Source organism: Bufo bufo, chromosome 10, assembly GCF_905171765.1.
Source record: "Bufo bufo chromosome 10, aBufBuf1.1, whole genome shotgun sequence".
Taxonomy (NCBI): Eukaryota; Metazoa; Chordata; class Amphibia; order Anura; family Bufonidae; genus Bufo; species Bufo bufo.
This window is the reverse complement of record NC_053398.1, coordinates 36,611,054-36,627,265: the sequence shown is the minus strand read 5'-3', so window position 1 is coordinate 36,627,265 and position 16,212 is coordinate 36,611,054. Positions and strand designations below refer to the sequence as shown.

Sequence of the window (16,212 nt, the reverse complement as noted above, 5' to 3'; positions counted from 1 at the left end):
GCAGGGAGAGTGTGAGGGGAGTGCAGGGAGAGTGCAGGGAGAGTGTGAGGGGAGTGCAGGGAGAGTGCAGGGAGAGTGTGAGGGGAGTGCAGGGAGAATGTGAGGGGAGTGCAGGGAGAGTGTGAGGGGAGTGCAGGGAGAGTGTGAGGGGAGTGCAGGGAGAGTGTGAGGGGAGTGCAGGGAGAGTGCAGGGAGAGTGCAGGGAGAGTGCAGGGAGAGTGTGAGGGGAGTGCAGGGAGAGTGCAGGGAGAGTGTGAGGGGAGTGCAGGGAGAGTGTGAGGGGAGTGCAGGGAGACTATTACTGCCTATTCCTACATTTACTTATTCCTACATCAACCGTAAATGTAATTCAATACCAATAAGATGGAAGCTTTTATTATTCCGCCAGCGTGCCATCCAATTTCATCCAGTCTGCACCCCTTAGAGGGGCCAGGTCTTAAAGGGAACCTGTCACCAGGATTTTGTGCATAGAGCTGGGGACATGGGCTGCTAGATGGCCGCTAGCACATCTGCAAAGCGGAAAGGAGCCCAGCACCGCCCCGCGTCCTCCGAATCTCCTCCTTGCTGGCTGACGTCACAGAGCTGGAGTGCCGAAATCTCGCGATGCGCGTGCTAGCGCATGCGTAGTTCGTTCCCTGTGCTGATGCCAGCACAGGGAATGAACATGATGTCGACACTGCGCATGCGCTAGCTCGAGCATGGCGAGATTTCGGCGCTCCAGCTCTGTGACGTCAGCCAGCAAGGAGGAGATTCGGAGGACGCGGGGCGGTGCTGGGCTCCTTTCACTGGACTCATCTCCGGACACAGGACACATATCAGGTTCATTTGCATATGGATCAAAACGTTTTTTTAACACAATAAAAGCACAGAGAGCTATGGGGACTGGGTATTGCAGATGTGCTAGTGGCTATCTAGCAGCCCATGTCCCCAGCTCTATGCACAAAATCCTGGTAACAGGTTCCCTTTAATGATGACCATCCTCATCTTGTGTTGGCTTTACTTCTTCCAAATCATCCTTTAAAGTCTCCATGTCCTAGAAAAGTCAGCAAGATGCAGAGAGAGGAGGAGCTGGATGTTCCTGATGACATATTCTCATCGATATTAGATGATGTGGAAAAGGAGGAAAAACAGATGGCAGAAGAAGGGCTCCGACCTGTAGGGCAGGAGAGCGGTGGGGTTGGAGAAGTGGGTATGCCAGAGCTGATTAATATTCTGTTTTTACACAGCCCATCCAAGAAGGTGATTTACTTCTAATTATGAAATGGCTGAAAGGGTGAACTTACTTATAAGTTTTCCAAAGCTAGTCTTGAAAATAAAGCTCCCAAAATAGGTCATACATACTCTTCTTCTACTGTATAGCCAGATGGTGGAGGAAAATATGACACCAATATTAGTCAGACACCTAACAATACTATGTTGGTCTTTTTTGCCTGAATGGCACCTTGAGGCATGTATGTACATGGAGAAGTTTCAGGGATGGTATACCTTGGACTCTGTGACATGTACTAGGCATGGCTTCAGTCAGAGATTTTTCAGAACTAAGAAAGGAACTCTGTGTGAAAGAAATCTGCTGTATTGGCCCTTTGTATCTGCAAAAGTGCATTTTCTTTTTGTGCTCAATGAATTGTCTAATAAACATAATAACATAAAAAATATCATCTTGTAAATTGCTCCCTTCAATCATCACACGTTTCCCACACTAATCACTTCATTAGTTGCCAGTACAACTTCAGAAGCCCAGTTGTTAATTTGCTCCTGTGGTGCTTGTTATGGGGGACAAGACCACCGTTGTTTGATTTGTGCGGCTCAGACTAATAGAGTGAGCTTTATTGTTACATTTTATTGTGTTTTTCAATTTGTCTTCCTGTTATACAGTTCTTCTGGATACATTATGATTCCCAAATCTCTCCATCTCCATTTTGATGTATGTTAAAGGTCATCATTTGTCAATCAAGGAAAATAAGGAGCCCAGTACTACCTGTCCCTTAGTGATTTACAGATTAGGCTACTTTCACACTAGCGTTTTTACTGGATCTGGCAGGGTTCAGCAAAAAACGTTTCCTTTACTGATAATACAACCATCTGCATCCGTTATGAACGGATGTGGTTGTAATATCTTTAACATAGCCAAGACGGATCTGTCATGAAAGTCAATGGAGGATGGATCCGTTTTCTATTGTGGCAGATTGTGGCAGAGAAAACAGATCCGTCCCCATTGTCTTGCATTGGGGGTCATGCCGGATCAGTCTTGCTCCGCATCCCAGGACGGAAAGCAAACTACAATATGTTGCGGTTTGCTCTCTGGTATGGGAAAGCAACCAAACGGAATGGAATGCATCTTGGAGGATTCCGTTCTGTTCAGTTACGTTTTGTCCCCATTGACAATGAATGGGGACAAAACGGAAGCATTTTTTTTCCGGTATTGAGCCCCTGTGATGGATCTCAATACCGGAAAACTAAAACGCTAGTGTGAAAGTAGCTTTACACAGTACTGAAAGTTGCTCATGGGTCTGAGACTCTTTCACTTTCTAACAAAGCTAGAACCAGCCCTGTACCTCACATGCATCCAGAGATCTCTCCATTCATTGCTCCAGTGGCTCTGCTAGATTTATATCAAGCTGACAGCTCAAGGGGAGTGTCTTTTCTGCTGCAGCTCAGGGGGCGTGTCCATTCTGCTGCAGCTCTCTCTCTATGACAGCTCAGGGGGCGTGTCCATTCTGCTGCAGCTCTCTCTCTATGACAGCTCAGGGGGCGTGTTCATTCTGCTGGAGCTCTATCGCTATCACAGCTCAGGGTGCGTGTCCATTCTGCTGAAGCTCTCTCTCTATGACCGCTCAGGCGGCGTGTCCATTCTGCTGCAGCTCTCACTCTATGACAGCTCAGGGGGCGTGTTCATTCTGCTGGAGCTCTATCACTATCACAGCTCAGGAGGCAGCTGAAGGATGGAACAAAGAAATAAGAAAAAAACTAACAGCAGGTGGCGCTATACAGATACATTTTATTGAATAACTCATAGGTCATACAAAATGTTTAATTACATGCAATTTCTAAAGTATTCAGATCCAGGTGCTGGTTTGAAAACTGTAAACATTTTCGTGGGACAACCCCTTTAAAGCTGTTCCTACAGGCTTAGATATTTAGTGGGGAACTGTTCTGTTTGGCAAGACAGAATGCAAATAAATTACTGCACTTAGTGTTAGTCCACAGATATATGAGCAAGGTTCTGAGGAAGGTTTCATTTCACGGATCAGGTTTTTCTCTAGTAGTGCCGAATTCATTGCTTCAGTACAAAAGACAGCATGCAATGGAACTGCAATTTTCTTATTTAATGGCGCCTATATATGTGTTTTGCCACCGGTATGGCACTATGCATAGTCCCACTGAAATGCAAGGATGTTGCATTTGGGAAATGTGCGATACAGATGTCAAGCACTGTATGGAAATACTATGGTCACTATCCAGAACCACAGCCAGCAGCTCAGAAACTGCTACCAGTCTTCCTTAACAACTCTGGTTGGTAGGAAGCTAAGGCTACTCCTAAGTTCTTCACCAGAGCCCATAGTGATACCAGATGGACTTGGCTGCTAGGGACCTAGATTATATCTGTGGAGTCAGGAAGCAGAAAACTGATGCAAGCTTGCTAGAACTACCAGAATGACAGGAAGTTCAAAGAGTAGTCAATTGAGTCAAAACCAGGAGATACGGTAAAGTGCCAAAACAGCAGACAGAGGGTTATTCCAAAAACAAGCCAAATTCAGACTACCAAGTGAATTAGTAGAAAGAGTCACAGTCAGATACCGGGAGTTCAAATGCAGTAGAAGTGAATGGCACAAAACACAGCCAGGATACAACAAACAAAATAATAGGCAATGTCAATCAGTAAGATGCAGTCTTAAATCTCCCCGCCAAGCTCTGGGATTGGACGCTGAGCCATTACAGTCTCTGTGAAATAATTATAAATCTAACTAGCTATTGTCTTCTCACTGTGAAAGAACCTCTCTGAAACTAAACTATCTGCAATCTGTGTTTTAAGAGCTCTTCTTTTCAACAGATGTGCTATCCCTCCAATGTATAAGCCCAGAAAAAACATGGCAGATCCCAAATTGGATCTCATAGAGTGACTATGACATGTCCACTGACATCATAGCCATAGTCTCTCATCATTGGCTGATGCTGACTACAAGTCATTATGGGCAAGCCCCCGGACAGGGTCATGTAATCCTCCTCCTTTATTTTCTCATCTTTCCAGTGCTCTGATATATAATATAGCGGATGCTATTTTGAGCGAATCTTACAGGACAAATCCCAAAGGCTTTGGATTTGCTAGCAAATTTGATTCATGTAGGACCTCTTTTCACATCTCCATAGTTAGCAACTGTTCAGAAATTGCCCGATTTTCAGAGACAATCCTGGCAAATTCGGGCTGTCCCGAGCTGAAAATGGGCAAGGCTAATGATAACCCCACCCGTAAGTGGCTGTTCCTGGGTGGGTTGGGGCCTTCCCTGGCAGGACTTGAATGCCCCGAATTTACCAAGTAAGTATACATCTCTAGTAGTTACTACTATGGTGAAGTTGCTGGCATACAATGACACTGATACAGTGTTGTACACTATTATATGATCAGTAGGACATGGCATTGTTTTCTCGCTTCAGTATTTCTGGGGTCCCCTACATACAAACTTAAGGCACCACAATTCTACAAACTTTTCCTAGTACGGCCTCTTTAAGAAATATCATTCTACTAATACACATTGACACATACCCCTACCTAAACATGTGAACCCAGCCACAGATTGTAATTTGATGTTTCCGCTATCCTTATGACGTCGGGGGATTTGTAGGGTATTTGTAGGATATATAGATATAAAAATAGAAGCGTGATTTCCTAAACTCAGCATACTACAATAATACAAAGGACATCCAAACTGTCTTACAATAAATCCTTTTATATTTTGTACAATAAAGTGCACACAGGAGACTCTCCAGGCAGCACAGATGTATTACGGTGAAGCGGCTGCGGCCATTGTGGTGTATAGAAAACCTTTCCAGTTGCTTTATATCATGTCTCTTCTCTGGTGTCAAATAGTAATAACTGGAAGAGCTTTTAACATTTATCAAAGACTATATTACAGCAGCAAATATTGCCAAAATTTGCAACGCTTTGCACTTTTCAAGCTCACCACTCTTACAAAAAAAATGGGTGGGGTGTAGGTGGGTCACCAGGATCCGCAACACGGATCCAGAGCTCCCCCAGTCATTGCTCTGCTAGATTCTCTTCAGGCTGGTAGGTGAGGGGTTGTGTCCTTTCTCAGGCCTTGTTCAGGTCTTTTCTGCTGCAGCTCTCTCCCTGCAACTGTCACAGCTTCTAACAGGTGATCTGGCTAGTTGGCGGTTTAAGGATGGAACTGAGCATGTGTGGCCACCTCATCAGGTGGACATGGACATTACTATACATATTAAACACCAGGGGGGGCCACTATAATGAAGTGAGGAGAATATCTCACAACTGGAACATTTTTGTAACAGAAAGTAAAGGACAAAATTAACTAGTTTTTCATGCTGAATTATATTAAATTAACATTTAATGGTGGCACCGTCCCTTTAATACATTCCCCCATAGAGTCATTAGGGGGAATTTATCAAGGCCGACCCTCCTAAATTTTGCCTTCAGTAAGTCACAAAAAATAATTGGGCTTTCCAACTTTTTGGGCTTTATTTGTGCAGAAATTTTGCAACATTTTGCATTTTTATACCACTCTAGTTTTGGAGAGGGGGTGGGAAAATGGACGCGAGCCTGTGGAGTTCATTTATGGTACATTTATCAAGTGCGACTTTTTAAAAAGTTACTATATTTATCACAATTTTACTCCAGTAAAAATAAAGTCAGTAACAGCTCAAGACAGGAGTGTTAGACTTAAAGGGGTTATCCAAGGCCTATAATGCCCCCCATATGCCAGGGCCCCTCACACAGATAGTACTTACCTCGTTCCCCAGCGTCGCTTCTGAAGCTGGCACGGGCGCCGCTGCATCTCTTCGTGGTCTCCTCCATCATCTGGCATGGGGGGAGGGGGTTTGCCAATAGCAGGCCGCGATGGGTGCGACCTTCCCTAGCATCGTGGGTGACGCTAGGGAGGCTCGTTCGCGTTTGCGGGCTGCTATTGGCTGCCCCGCGACGGGAAGATGCAGCGGCGGCCGTATCGGCATAAGAAGCAACACAGGTGACGGGAGCGAGGTAAGTAGAACCTCTGTGAGAGGCCCAGGCATATGGGGGGACATTATAGGTCTTGGATAATCCCTTTAAATTCATAAAACATTGTACGACATATCACATTTGATAAAGTCTGCTCAGGTTACAGCAACGCAGACTCCTTCAAAACAGACTGTAATGACCGGCATCACGCAAAGGGAGGGAAATGGGAAGGCCCTGTCCAAGGGAGAGGGAAAGGTGGTGACCCCTGACTCACCTTGCGGCTGGCACCTGCCTGCCCTGACATCCCTAGACGGGTTCCTCACCCGTACGCCGATCACGTGCCTAAACCCTGGATTTCCCTAAGATGAGCCCTATGTAGTGAACGGGGCGGTGGGATCACTAGTCCTCACCACTGTCACTAAGAGGAAAACACCAAGGAGAGGACAGACAATACAGACAAACATATAATCCCAGGTGGGCGACAACAGCAGACCATCAAGGCCCAACAGGGATCCGGAGGGTAACACTCTGGAACAACAACCAGGAAACACAGCTACACAGCTCCAGTGGGTCAGTATAGAAGTCCAGGCAGGAAGCTCTATATCTGGCAACCAGAGAAGTGGGAGATGGGAATATAAGGAGGTTGGGATTGCTGGACAAGAAACAGCTGAGGAGAAGAAGCTACGGATCCCTGAGTGAGCCAAAAAGGATTGCAAGGCAAACCCAGAAAGCTACCATTAAGAAACAGCACTGTCTTTAGACATAGAGCGCGCAGCCACCCGCTGCGACTTCCTGACCCCGGGTATAACGGAGTCAGGCGTGGCTCTTGACACCCTCGTGACACAGACACAGAGCTGTATTATACACACTGCAGCTGCTGAAGAACCTCTTGAAAAAAAGAGAGGACTACATGTCAGAAGGAACTTCCTGCAAATGCAATGTGCAACAGATTGCTTCTGGAGAAAGAGATAAGCAGCAATCGATGGTGGTCGAACTCCCGACACCACCGCCGATCAGCTTTTTGAAGAGGCCACGGTGTTCCAGTGAGGGCTACAGCCTCCTCACAGCCTGCCAAGTGCAGCGCCGTACATTGTATAGTGGCTGTGCTAGGTATTGCAGCTCAGGCCCATTCACCTGAATGAAACTAAGTCGCTTATAGTTCATGTGACCAAGGAACGTGATGTCACTGGACTAGGAAGAGGCTGCAGCATTCACTGGACCACCGCAGTCTCTTTAGATACAACGTCACTATAAAAATTAGTAATAATTATATATATTAGGAAACCGAGTCCGTTTTCTATCACTGGTACAGAAAATGAGTTAAGCTTCCTATAGCCGTAGGCATTATTAAAGAAAAGGACTCCCTCTACCTAATATCTATCAAACATGAAAACACCCATATTAAACAGACCATAATTGTACTTTTATCCTATCACATCTTGTAATTTAGTCCTTATTACGCTCTTCGTAGATTGAAGACGTGCACTCTGAAGCGATAGTTTTATAACCTGTGCTTCCGAAAGATAGGCTCCTCGTCCACGCTCTGCATACTAATCATCATAAAGGAGATGTTGCATGACTAAATGCTTACTCTTCAGTGCATATTATGGAGTACCTTCTTCACCTCTCTTGTCTATCCTCCCAGAATACCGAGTAGATGCAGAAGACAAAATCTGGGCTTCATCCTTCCAGATAATGTTACTACCCACAGTGGTGTCACAATAGTGGAATAATGCACACAGTGGTGTCACAATAGTGGAATAATGCACACAGTGATGTCACAATAGTGGAATAATACCACAGTTATGTTATGTCACAATAGTGTGATAATACCACAGTGATGTCACAATAGTGAAATAATACATACAGTGATGTCACAATAGTGGAATAATTCATACAGTGATGTCACAATAGTGTGGTAATACCCACAGTGGTGTCACAATAGTGGAATAATGCACACAGTGATGCCATAAAAGTAAGATAATGTGCACGATGAAGATACAACACAGGCATAATGCTCACACTGATGTCACAATAATGGAATAACGCACAAAGTGAGTGAATGGGCACAGTAAAGTTATAGCACAGGAATAATGTGCACAACAATGCCACAATGGTGGGATAATGCCCACAGCAATGTCACCATATTGAAGCCATGTGCACAGGAATAATACGCATAGCGATGTCACAATGACGGGATACTGATGTCACAATAGTGAGGTAATATGCACAGGAATAATGCTCACAGTGATGTCATAATAGTGGTACAATGCACACAGCATCGTCACAGTACAATCCACACAGTGACTTTACAGCGTGGGAATTATTCAAACAGTGATGTCACAGTACAGCCCTAATGCACACCATGATACCTTGACCATATCATATCAATGTACAGGTATATTGCACACAAAAACAGTTACCATGTACACTGTCACATCACAGCACAGGACAGAAAACGTGATGATGTCACCATGCAGACATCACAAACACATAATGTCACAGCACTAGGATAATGCAGTGATGTCACAGCACATTCTCTGTAATTGCACTTTATGTCTGATTGGAGATGGGCCCCCTTAGGTGTTGTTCCCCGTAGCCGGCCACCCTGGTAATTATGCCCATGCTTGTCCCTTGTAGAATAAATTGGCTTGTGTCTCGTAGTATTCTTGCCAATGTGTATATCAGATGGGGTAAAAAGCAGCAGTTCTACATCCTACCCCCGTTCCTTTCACCCATGTCCTCTCCCTTTCGTAGCTGAACTTGATGGACATATGTGTCTTTTGAACCGTACTATGATGTATGACGTCATTCCTTGGGTAACCAAGTCTGAAGGCCATCTAGCTCTCCATTCCCGTCCCACCGGACACATGGGCACCCCTTACTAATGAGATCCACTTTGACTTACGGGAACAGCTGTTCTAACTCCTCTGCCGGGTTTTGGTTGCAGCATGTATGGTGATTACAGAAAGAAAGAAACAATATTATGTGACAGGTTCATTCATTTTTCATGTTGGCTTAGACTTCAGGTCAATCTTCGACAGTTGTTCACAGCCGGTGGTCTGGATATCCTCGGTTTACTTGTACAATTTTCGGCTTCGCACTTATTTCTAAATTTCTCAGCAATGCGGACACATATGAATATGATGCCTTCAGCTGCCAAGCGCTCATGCAGCAGGTCAGCCAGTATCATAGGGACAAAACTGCTGACAGATGCCCTTTAAAACAATGCGCTTACTTATGTATTATGATTGTCCATATTGCCTCCATTGCTGGCTTGATTCATTTTTCCATCCCATTATACACTGCTCGTTTCCAGGGGTTATGACCACTGCTGCAGCGCAGGTACGAGGTGGTCGGGACGGGAGCTGCTGCACGTGCGTATCTATGCATGCTCCCACGGTCCGCCACTTTTTTCCTATACTATACAAGCACGACCACTGCTGCTTGATTGCAGGTGGTCGTAACCCCTGGATCTGAGCAGTGTATAATGCAATAGAAAACTGAATCCAGCCAGCAAAGGGGGCAATGTGGACAATCACAATACATTAGTAAGTTGTATTAAAGGGGACCTGTCACCGGGATTTTGTGTATAGAGCTGAGGACATGGGTTTCTAGATGGCCGCTAGCACATCCACAATACCCAGTCCCCATAGCTCTGTGTGCTTTTATTGTGTCAAAAAAACAATTTTATACATATGCAAATTAACGTGAGATGAGTCGGGGACAGGACTCATCTCAGGTTAATTTGCATATGTATCAAATCAGGTTTTTTTTATACAATAAAAGCACACAGAGCTATGGGGACTGGGTATTGCGGATGTGCTAGCGGCCATCTAGCACAACCCATGTCCTCGGCTCTATACACAAAATCCCGGTGACAGGTGCCCTTTAATACAAGGCACTTACTAATGTATTGTGATTGTCCACATTGCCCCCTTTGCTGGCTGGATTTAGTTTTCTATACACAAAATCCCGGTGACAGGTTCCCTTTAACTCTGTCTACATGATAAATGCCATTTTCTGAAGTGAAACAACCCCCCTAAATACTTGAGGGTCAGAGGGTTTTCAGCCGCAGTGGTGGGTGCAGAAGAACCCAGAATTCTTCATCTGCTGCTAGGACACGTTTGTTGGACACGTTTATTTCAGAAGTGTAATTTTCATGGATAATCTGGCGTCACAAGTATTAATATCACCTTTACCACGATAAATCATAGCTTCATAGAGCTCGGGGACTATCGACTACACAAGAAAATTGTTTCCGCTGATGGGTTGCAGATGGAATTTCAATATAGTTATGGCTTTCGTTAAAGTATAGAATGATAAAATAGCTTATGTATTATAGTTAACGTTTCTGGTAAATAAATCCCAGGGCACGTTGTATTTAACCCTACTATAAAGCACTGGCATATTGGAGGTAGCAATGAAAGGGATAATAGAATTACCGGCAATAGTAATCAATAAGGTGTAATTAAATGATCTCAGGTGTTGTTACTAAAATCAATTTTTGGTTCCATCAACGCCAATATTGTGTTAGCAAAATATTGACGCTCCACTACTCGACCCCTCACTCATGAAAAGAGCTGACAGACACTGGACCAATACTATGAAGAAGAAGGGGGGGAGGGATTTTTCATTCCCTCCACACTAGTTTTATAGCCGTAAAAAAGTCGTTAACACTGCGTTTGCGTCTTTTGAATCGCGACTTGCGGCTGATTTTGTTGCATGTGGCTTTTCTTTGCTGATGAGGATGGAGAGGAGTGGTGGTGAGGAGACGGGACCAGCAGCCCCAGCATATTTTATTTCTTTTACTCCAGTAGGCGTAAAAAAGAAGACTGAAATCTATGCCATCCCTAGCTGGCGTAGGTCTCAGATAGGTAGCGGAATGCCAGACTGCGCCTATTTTATGGCAAGGCGTGCTACTAAATTAGGCTCAGCCCCTGACACCGCACAAGGATATCACAGACCGGCATGAAGCTCTGGTCTATAATAAACTCCCCCTATTATGCCTCATTGCAGTCATCTTTCTTCTCCTTTAGGTTGATCTGTTTGCATATTTAATAGATATGGATCTAAGAATAGGCGTTCGCCTAAAGGGAATCTGTCACCTGGTTTGAGCATATTAAGGTGTTACTACTGCCATGTACAATAAAATACCGTATTTCTTGCTGTAGTCTTTATTTTGTGTTTCATGGTTTCCACTTTTTATGTTATGCAAATGAGTGCCCAAGGTGCCCAGAGGGGCGTTATTATCCTTCTCTGGAGCCCAGGGACTCCCCCGTACAGTGCCCAGCCCGCCTTCCTTTAGAGCCCAAGCCTGCCTCTTCCAGCATAAGTAACTGCCCACACCCGAACTCTTTGCCACTGCCCCCCTCCGCTATTTGAAATAGTACCATGGACTGCCCGCGCGATGTAGAAGCTCCTGAGGGCAACAGCTTCAAATGTGTCACTGGGCATGCGCCGAGCCCAATGACAAATTGAAAGCTATTGCCCTCAGGAGCTTCTACATCGCGCAGGCAGTCCGCGGTACTGCGCCTGCGTGAGATTTCACCGAGCGGAGGGGGGCAGCGGCAAAGAGTTCGGGTGTGGGCAGTTACATATGCTGGAAGAGGCGTGCTTGGGCTCTAAAGGAAGGCGGGCTGGGCACTGTACGGGGGAGTCCCTGGGCTCCAGAGAAGGATAATAACGCCCCTCTGGGCACCTTGGGCACTCAATGAAACTATGAAACAAAGAATGAAGACTACAGCAAGAAATACGGTATTTTATTGTATATGGCAGTAGTAACACTTTAATACGCTCAAACCAGGTGACAGATTCCCTTTAAAGGATCAGGGCTCAAGATTTAAAATTATGGAACACTTTGGGAGTAATTTTTAATCATGGCATTCTAATAATTTTGGGCTAAATTGAATTTTTTTTCAATTAGCCTGTATTAAAAATTGTCAACAGTTTTCACTCTACAGTTTTCACTACAGATCAAGCCTTCAGAGCTTGCTAATGGATTCACCGAGAAGGGGAAAGCAATGATTTGCAGATGCACTGAATGTGAATGCTGTAGAGTAAAAACTGTTGAAAATATTTAATAAGGACCAATTGAAAAGAATGATTTTTAGCCCAAATGCAATAACAAGTACAGTGTAGAATCACACAGCAATCCAAGCAATCTATATTATAAAAATCAATGTCTGTCCGTCTGTCCTCGATAGGCATCCAAACACCTTTACCGTTGGACACCAAATTCGGCACATACCGTATTTTCATCGGTTCTCAGCTCTGTAGGACGTACCGTTCTTGAGATATTTCCAAAACATGCTAAAGGGGCAGGGTGCTGTGAAGGTCATTATAATCGCGGAGGCTGTGGAGGTCACTGTTAAGGGGGCAGGGTGCTGTGGAGGTCACTATTAGGGGAGAAGGGCACTGTGGAGGTCAATGTTAAGGGGGCAGGGTGCTGTGGAGGTCACTATTAGGGGAGAAGGGCGCTGTGGAGGTCACTGTTAAGGGGGCAGGGTGCTGTGGAGGTCACTATTAGGGGAGAAGGGCGCTGTGGAGGTCACTGTTAAGTGGGCAGGGTGCTGTGGAGGTCACTATTAGGGGAGAAGGGCGCTGTGGAGGTCACTGTTAAGTGGGCAGGGTGCTGTGGAGGTCACTATTAGGGAAGAAGGGGGCGCTGTGGAGGTTAATGTTAAGGGGGCAGGGTGCTGTGGAGGTCACTATTAGGGGAGAAGGGCGCTGTGGAGGTCACTGTTAAGGGGGCAGGGTGCTGTGGAGGTCACTATTAGGGGAGAAGGGCGCTGTGGAGGTCACTGTTAAGGGGGCAGGGTGCTGTGGAGGTCACTATTAGGGGAGAAGGGCGCTGTGGAGGTCACTGTTAAGGGGGCAGGGTGCTGTGGAGGTCACTATTAGGGGAGAAGGGTGCTGTGGAGGTCACTATTAGGGGAGAAGGGCGCTGTGGAGGTCACTGTTAAGGGGGCAGGGTGCTGTGGAGGTCACTATTAGGGGAGAAGGGCGCTGTGGAGGTCACTGTTAGGGGAGAAGGGCGCTGTGGAGGTCACTGTTAGGGGAGAAGGGCGCTGTGGAGGTCACTGTTAAGGGGGCAGGGTGCTGTGGAGGTCACTGTTAAGGGGGCAGGGTGCTGTGGAGGTCACTATTAGGGGAGAAGGGCGCTGTGGAGGTCACTGTTAAGGGGGCAGGGTGCTGTGGAGGTCACTATTAGGGGAGAAGGGTGCTGTGGAGGTCACTATTAGGGGAGAAGGGCGCTGTGGAGGTTACTGTTATGGGGAATAGTTAAAAATAAAATAAATAGTGTGTTATTTCCTAGGTTTTCAAGGCTACTAGTGATTTAGTAAAAATAAAAAATAAAAAAATAAAAAAAACAAGGGCATGAATTGGCGTCCTGGGCACCCTTGGACAAAATTCTATAAATACACAAACAGACCATCATTTCATACTCATGTACTTTTTCTAGTTCATTGATACAAGTTTCCTTCCGCCCAGTCTTCTCATATATATGTTTTATAATTGACTTGGGTAGTTTAATTGTTTTTATCTCCCACAATAACAGCCTGTCATTTTTTATTGTCCTGACATCAGTAGATACTTGAGACATCGACATTCTATGTTACACTCTATGAGTTTGTGTGTAATTAGGTCATTTTATAGCAAACTGGCTGCAAATTACAGCATGCATGGGCCCTAATAGGCCATCAGTCCGATGGACGATGTCTTGTCTAATCAGGCTGTTAGGCATTTCAGCCTTTGAATTTGATACAATGAAAATGGACACATACCTGTTTTGTTCATTAACATTCATTCAGTGTTTTTCTGTAGTGTAGGCGGCATGAGAGTACGAGGTCCTATAAACAAAGCTGCCTGAAAATTATCTTCTGAAAAAAGATAATTAAAATGTGACTATTTATATTAATGAATAAATAAAGCACACCTCCAGTGAAAAATATAAACTTTACAGTGCATTTAGAGCCTTATGAACCGGACCTTTGTGGAGCCTTTCCTTTCTAAGCTCAGCAGAGCTCTCCTTTCTCATCAACCACAAGCACTTGCATTGTCTGCCATGTTACAGATACAATGGAAAGGCAATCCAGTCATGGGCACAGCTTCCACAAGCACACATGACACATGCCGCTGCTAGCGAGATATGTTAACTGATAGAATCAGTGCTGATGCTGCTGTGATCACAAGATATGAGCTTGTATGTCCCATCTACACTACCAATAGCTTTTAATTCCTTGTGGTCTGCCTTATACTGAAATGACTGGAGCCTACAGCCTCCAATTCAATAATAATTATTAAAAATAATAATAAAATCCCTTTATATAGCTTGTTTGGGGATTAGAAAGTAGAGTAGGGCATCAAAATGAATTTCAGGTGCCACACAGTAGTTCAGCATTTCAGATTTTATAGTCCCACAGATTAGTTGATAACCTGCTAAGCATCAGGTGGCTATAGACTATGGTAAACTGCAGTATCTAGCATGCTAGTGCAGAAGCTAGTAATTAACAATACAGGGTCTGAGATTTCATTCAGTGTCAGGAGGAGCAATTAATATAATAATAATCATATTATAGAATTGCTCATATTACAATTCATGGGCAGATCAACCTGCAATAAAGAACTCGCTGCCGCTCCTGTTCTCCCACAAGGGCTCTATTTTCCTGGCTGCAGCGGTGACATCATGTCATCAACTCATAACCGCTGCAGCCTATCAGTGATCTCTTCAGGTGCACCACTAAGGTAAGTGATCGGCTTAAGCAGTCACGTGTTGTTGACGTGACATCACCAACCCAGTCGGGTAAATAAAGTCTAGCTGGGGGAACCAAAGTGGCAGCGAGGGATCAGGCAAGTGCTCACCTGTTCCTTATTGCTGGTTGATTCAGAGGTTTTTCTAGTTTTATTCTTAGACCAGAGAATCTCATTAAAGTGGCTGAAAAAGGGAGGAGTATTTTAAACTGGACACCGAAAGACCAGCAATGGTCTTCCATAAGACCTACTTTAGAAAGCCTCATCTCATTAAGACCCACCTAGACAGCAGCATATCTTGGGTTGGGAAAATATAAGAAAAACTGGGAGTCATTAGTGGTGAACTGGTCCTGGGAAACAGGACCTAGTGGAAGGTATGGGAGTCTCATTCCTGAAGAGAGGGCGGTAGGTAATGTGAACAGCTTTCCAACCTGCAGGCTTTCCTTCTACATTTGCTTTGTCCCATTGCTATTAAGGCTAAAATGTAGGAAAAAGAGAGTCACCTGAAGGCAAAACAACCCAAAGAAGCTGTCTGGAGTATGTACCCCATGATCAATCAGCCATATGGTGGCTCTGACACTGATATTAGGGATGGTGTTAGCTACAAGTGAAAACTCTTTAAGGTTTATTTGAGGAGCAAATGCTGTACACATGGAGCCTTCAGATGACCATCCCACTCGGTTAACAGCTATAAATGCTAGTCTTGTGTATGTTTGTCAGTGTTTTTTGTATTCTACCCTGGTCAGTCTGTGTATGTCTGTCTTTCACGGCCAGGTGGTGCAGTTATAGTGCGGTACACTGTTAAAAGGGGCTGTTAAAGAACTGATTTTATTCAGTTTTCCAGGTTTTCAGTTTCAACAGAGAGCTGACATCCCTTATGACAAGTCTATGTCACCTTCTGTTTGAGAAAGTGATGCTTGACAGCAGTCAAATGCGCCTCCTCCGCACACATGTGCCCAAGCTATTGCGGTATACATCTTTTTTTTATGTGCCTTTTTATATGGATGTAGATTTGTTAGGATTCCAGACGTACAAACAACACGAGCAGCACAGACCAGGGGACAGATAAGCTAAAAACACAGTCACACTAATAGAATATCATTAAGGAGGAGAGTAACTCACCTCTGTGGAACAGACTTGCTTCAATTACAGTAGTATTTAAAAGTAAAAGACCATGAATCGGGCCATACCAGACATATCCTATGAGCATTGGTGCTGTTTTGGGTAAAAAGCAGCCATGTTTTTCTAATCTCATATAGCTTCTAAAA

General features: G+C 44.8%; 1 protein-coding gene across 2 annotated transcripts in view; it reads left to right on the top strand.

Moving 5' to 3' along the window:
• The window catches only part of SYT7 (synaptotagmin 7), a 384,370-nt gene that overhangs the window by 142,347 nt on the left and 225,811 nt on the right, over positions 1 to 16,212 (top strand). The gene's annotated exons all lie outside the window — the stretch shown is intronic.